The following is a 6,249-nucleotide window of genomic DNA, read 5'->3' as shown; positions in this document are numbered from 1 at the left end:
GGATCGGCTAGGATAGCTGGGTGGTGTTGCCGACGTGACCATGGCGGTGATCATTCCGAACACAAGAAGTGTCACCATGGCATGATAATGAAGATGCCTTGATGATGACTATGATAAGAAATATAACCACAATGAAGAGAACTTCACAATTCGGCTCAAAATCAGAAATTTGGGGTTAATTTCGCGAAACAGTCAGTACGATGTCACCATCTCATGTTATGACACTCTGACTGGTTTTGACACAAAAAATGGTTATAGAGTAAAGATGTTTGTTTTATTTTTTCAATATTTATTCATTGGTAAAAGACTGATCAGTCAACAGATGTGTTAATTGTGAAAAATAATCAAATAGGGCCTGCATACAACCATGATTAATAATTAGATTATATCTTTGAAAATTCTACATACACACAAATGTAAAATTAAAACACAATTCATCATTTCTGATGATTGCCTCATGAGGCATAGAATTTTCAAACCTATAGGATTTAATGTGTTTTAGTCCAAAGCATTAACACCTATAATACATATTTTCCCTATATAAGTTACTAATGCCATCTAGCTTATGATCAAAATAAGAGATTTTTGTTTGTTTTTTCTTAATGTTTATTGATTTCGTTTAAATCATTCATGAATTAACCAATTCTGGACATAAACATGATCAAAAGCAATACAATTCAAAAGCACAAACAAATCAATTATTATTGACATATTATTTATGCCAACATATCCCTTGAATATGTTGGATCATGTTAGTGATTTCAAAGAACACGCACACCCACACACACACACACACACACACACACACACAGACACACATACACAAACAAGAGGTTTAGAGAGGATTTTTACAAGAATGAAATGATTCTGTAATTCGGGTTCTGCCTTTCTTCTTCTTCTTCTTCTGATTAAGTCTGCCTCCTTCAATAGACTGACGATTCTGGCAGACTGGTGTTATTTACATTATAATACAATTTATTTATATTTACAAGCACATAGAAAATTTGACGAAAATAACTAGCCACTGTGATCAACCGTTAGACGGTTTCGAAATGATCCCACAGATGGCGCTGAAACAATTTCTGACGACAGGGAATTCCAGTTCCTTACAGTTCTTGGGAAGAACGAATGGCGATGCGATTCAGTTCTCGAATATGGTACCTGATAGGAGTGTGGTTGCGAGGCTCTCGTTAACTGAGTAGCCTGTTTGATAATACAGTCCTGAGCTGAAAGAGGAGTAAGATTATTGTGTATTTTGTACATCATAATCAGCTTGTCATTTTCTCTGCGCTGTTCCAGAGTGGTCCAATCAAGTTCTTGTAGCATTTTGGTGACACTCGAGGTGTTATGGTAGCGATTTAAAGTGAATCGCGCAGCTCTTCTCTGGACCATTTCCACTTGGTGGATTATAGGTTCTTGGTAGATGGGTCACAAATTGTGGAAGCATACTCAACAATTGGTCGAACCAACGTTTTGTAAGCTGTGGCTTTAACATCAGAAGATTTTATGCGAAGATTGCGTTTTAGAAATGCAAGCACGTTATTGGCTTTATTGACAGTATTGTTGATGTGTTGGGTCCACTTCAAATCAGAAGTGATGGTTACACCCAAGTACTTCACGGATTCAACAGATTCAAAAGGGGCGTTATTTAGATGATACACGTGTTGCACCTTACTTCTTTTCCTGGATATTGTCAAAACCTTACACTTATCTGTGTTCAAATCCATCATCCATTTTTTCTCCCAGTCACCAATTTTGTTTAGGTCCTCTTGAAGATTTTGCATATGATGTCGATTGTCGATGGTCATGTAAGAAATTGCATCATCGGCAAAAAGGCGAACCTTTGACGCGAGACCATCAGGCAAGTCATTGATGTAAAGCAGAAAGAGGCAAGGCCCAAGAACCGACCCCTGAGGCACTCCAGATCCTACCGCTACTGGAGAAGATTTAATACTATCCAAAACGACCCTCTGACTTCTTCCATTGAGAAAACTTTGAATCCATTTCAGATTTTTCCCCCTGATACCGTAGTAGTCCAGTTTCCGTAAAAGCCGCTCATGTCCAACCTTGTCAAAAGCTTTTGAAAAATCCATGATTATAACATCCGTTTGACGCCCTGCATCCAAGTTCCTGAGTAAATCGCTTGTGAAACCAAGTAATTGTTGTTCACATGACATGTTCTTACGGAAGTCATATTGCAGGGGAAAAATGATGTTATTTTCGTCCCCGTGCTTCATAATTTTGCTGGCTAAAACGTGTTCCATTAGTTTACAGCAAATACATGTCAGCCTCAGCGAAATGGGGCGGTAGTTTACAGGAGTAGATCGGTTACCTTTCTTGTACACTGGTACAACATTTGCTTCACGCCAATCATTTTGGTATTTCACTTTATTCATAATTCTCTTTAACCAAAGAGGTAATGTTTTAACAGGACATAGAGTAGATAAAGACTTACAGATTAAAATGTACACTAAAACCGTCTCTTAGCGTCGATCAAAGATGCCGGAAAAAAATGGTATGAACCCATTTCCATTTCAAATTTGATAATGCATATCGTAAAACGCATAATTTCACAGTAACGTTGTTTATTCTCAGGTTCTACCACGGCTAAAGCTACAGCAGTGGCGGATCCACGGGGAGCGCACCGGGCGCGGCCGCCGCGCCCCTTTATTTTCTGTTAAAAAGAAAAAAAAATGGGGTCGCATGCGCCCACCACCCCCTCTTCACGGAATACCTTGATCTGTCCCTGTTGTTGTTTTAAAGAACGAAAGAAGAGAGAGAGAGAGAGAAAGTCCCTGACTAGGATACTAAATTCCATCAAAACGAGTTTCAACCATTGCTTTGTTCCATTCAAGGAGATTACTCGACTTTGGTAAGACCTCGTCTCGATAAAGGCCGTGTTACGCCTTTCCTGGCAAACTACGCGGGCTTGTTGCGAGTAGGGATTTTCCAGCACGCAGGAGAATTTTCTGCGGACGGACAAGAATGTTTTCGAGTTTCGCACTTGTGTCTAGACGCGTGCTTCTTACTTTCTACTTGCGTGTATTCCTTGTGAACTGCGTGAGAGCTTTGAAACCGATCCGTTTTCTGTTACGAGCGACTTACCATGGGTACTGCGAAGTACCTGCGCTGGACTTGCCTGCGAAGTGCTGCCGGTAAGGGTCTCCTACTGGTGTTCTGCGTGTACTTCTGCGAGCGAACCCCCGCGACTCACTCGAAACAAGTTTTGAGCATGCTCAAGGCCTTGTCATGCCGTATCTGGGAGTTTTTTGCGGGTTTACTTGCGGGGAAACAAATTTGCTACGCGGAGCTCTCCGCAGTTGGTCCGCACCTGACCGTACCCAGCGCGTATCTCGCCCGTATAGTTGCCTGGAGGTGCGGACGCAAGTCCGATTTACCCACAGCCAAGTTTTGAGCATGACCAAAACTTTTTCCGGGTGAATCGGGGGGTTGCCGGCATATAGGCCAACGCAGAACGCCAGTAGGAGGCCCTTAGCGGCAGCACCTCGCAGGCAACTCCCGCGCAGGTACTTGGCAGTCCCCGTATGCGGCCAAGATAATGACATTCTGTGGGACTTCTTCCATTCCTTCAGAGGAATTCCTTCACTCTGAGTTGTCAGCCTACACGCGCCTGGCACGCAGGTCACACTGAATACCCGCAAGTAGAACTTAGGTAGAACGCGTCCAGCAAGTAAGATACATGCACTGACTCGCCCAAATCCTTGTCCGCCCTCAAAAATTGTCCTGTAGGCTGGAAAATCCCCACACGCAACAAGTCCGCGTAGCTTGCCCGGAAAGGTGTGACAGAGCCTAAACATGGTTGCGGGTAAAAAGATTTGCGTGCGCACCTCCGGGCGACTATAACGGGTGAGATACTTGCTACATACTGTCATGTGCGGATCATCTGCGGGGACCTCCGGGTAATGAAAATTGTTCCTCGCAAGTCGCACGCAAGGCTTGCCCGGAAAGGTGTGACATGGCCTTTACGCACCAGCGGCATCTTGTCGAGGATCCGTACAACCATTTTTTATATACAAAACGCCACAAAATAATGAGGGCGGCCAGATTTGTCTCAGTCCATTGGAGGATTCTCATCACGAACATTCTCCGAGACCTTAGTTGGACCTTATTGCAAGAAAGAAGGAAATTACCTTCTAAGTTCACCAAACCCATGCAACCCCCCCCCCCCCAAAAAAAAAAACCCACCAACAACAACAACAACAAACAACAACAACAAAACAAAACAAACAAAACAAAGCAAAACAAAAACAACACAAAACACAACACAACACAACAAAGCACAAGAAAACAAAACAAAAAAAGGAGATCAGGAGCTCATTTGCAGCAATTTCTGCAGATATAAACAAGATCAGTACAATATTGCAAACTTATCTTCAACCATTTAACTTAGTGGTGGGGAGGCGTTGGAGGTGGTATCCCCCTCCCACGGAGCTTTTACATTAAAAAAAAAAAATAGAATTGAATAGTTCCGATCTAACGAACACTTTTGTCGAATATTCGGAAATTTGGCAATCATAAATATATATATTTATGTATATATATATATAACATATATATAAATATATGATATCTTTTCATTTTTGAAGCGCCATGAGCACTGAAAAGTGGACCTGTGCGCTATACAAGTAGCCACTATTATTTATTATAAATAGGGGTCTAAACGTGTGTGGAAGGCGCCCATGCCTGTTGACCGACAGATTGGTCTGTATGTGGTCGTCGGGGATATGTTCCCAGACTACGTCTGGGTTCACGGAATCCTCGGAGGAGAGCCGTAAATATCCCCCCCCCCCCAAAAAAAAAAAAAAAAAAATGATTAAAAAAACCCTCCTCCGGATAGACCGATTTTCTGTCTCCCATGCATGTCCGGTGCTTCCACGTAGATACGATATAATGTGAATTAGGGACCTAACGGTGGAAGGGCCGGGCGAGGGAGATTGGAATTTGCATTTTCAGAATTGAAATTCAACAATGGATGCACAAGGGTTGTTATGAGTGAAATATTTAGGCAATATATTTTCTTTCAAAAAAGCAAGAAGTTTTTTCCGCATCTCAGAATTAGGGCCTAAGTTGGAGGCAATATGATATATGCTTGCCCCCCCCCCCCCCCCCCCCCCCATCTTCGCGGGCGGTTTGGGGGGGGGGGGGCGGGACTGTCCTCCAGGATCGACGTCCCTGCATACGTACATACGTACGTCGGAGCTTTTGCATCCTTTAGAACTGAAATGAAACTAGAATGTCGTAACAAGAGGGTGTGGGAGGGGGGTATCGCCCTCCCTCCACGCGAGGGAGATTTTGCATTTTTAGAACTGAAATTCAACAATCAGCAGTTGTATACTTTTGGCGAAATATTTAGACAATTTACTAGCAAATATACATCAGCAAGAAAATTTTTCCACATGTCGGAAATTATTGGGAGGGGGATGATTATGATCGCCGCCCCATCCCCCCCCCCCCCCTCAAAAAAACAGCAACAACAACAACGACAACAACAACGAAACGATAAACGAATATTCTAAAGGCACGCTCTTTTAGCTTTTAGTTGTCATGCGACATTATGTTTCGTGAGTCTTTTCGCGCTTCAGCTTCGAAGAAAACATAATATTATGGCCTATCTGGAGGAATTTGTGTACGAGCGAGACTCGATCGTACCAGGGAGGTGAGTCTCACCTCCCTGGTCGTACACGTGAGTCTCACCTCCCTGATCGTACACATGCAGGAGCAGGCCCCTGGGAGCAACTTTTTTCACAGGGGTGCTGAACCCCTGACCCACCCGTACTGTTGCCGGACCATAGTAGCAGTGTTTCAGTATATTGGGGGGGGGGGGGGGGACAGGGGGAGGTGAAGGGAGGGGATGGGGACATTAAAATGAGGGTGAGAAAGTCCTCTACCACACAAGGAAACATTTGCATTTTTAGTGAAATTCAACACACTTATATGGGGGGAGGGGGGACAGGGGGAGGTGAAGGGAGGGGATGGGGACATCGAAACGAGGGTGAGAAAGTCCTCTACCACACAAGGAAACTTTTGCATTTTTAGTGAAATTCAACACACTTATATGGTAAATTTTGAAATTCTTCAATAACCCCCCCCCCCCAAGTGAATATACTCGTGGACTATGTTCATGGATTAAATGTTGTTGAACAAGGTATCTGCTATCTCTTGATCCGTGTGTGGGTCTTCACTTGTAAAAGTCCATGGAAGGGGACCTACGGGGGAGGGTGTGGGAGG

This window comes from Diadema antillarum, unplaced genomic scaffold (assembly GCF_040938485.1).
Source record: "Diadema antillarum isolate AM-2024a unplaced genomic scaffold, OU_Dant_1.0 seq00001481_RagTag, whole genome shotgun sequence".
NCBI classification, from domain to species: Eukaryota; Metazoa; Echinodermata; class Echinoidea; order Diadematoida; family Diadematidae; genus Diadema; species Diadema antillarum.
The sequence above is the reverse complement of the archived record's forward strand: the minus strand, read 5'-3'. Positions refer to the sequence as shown.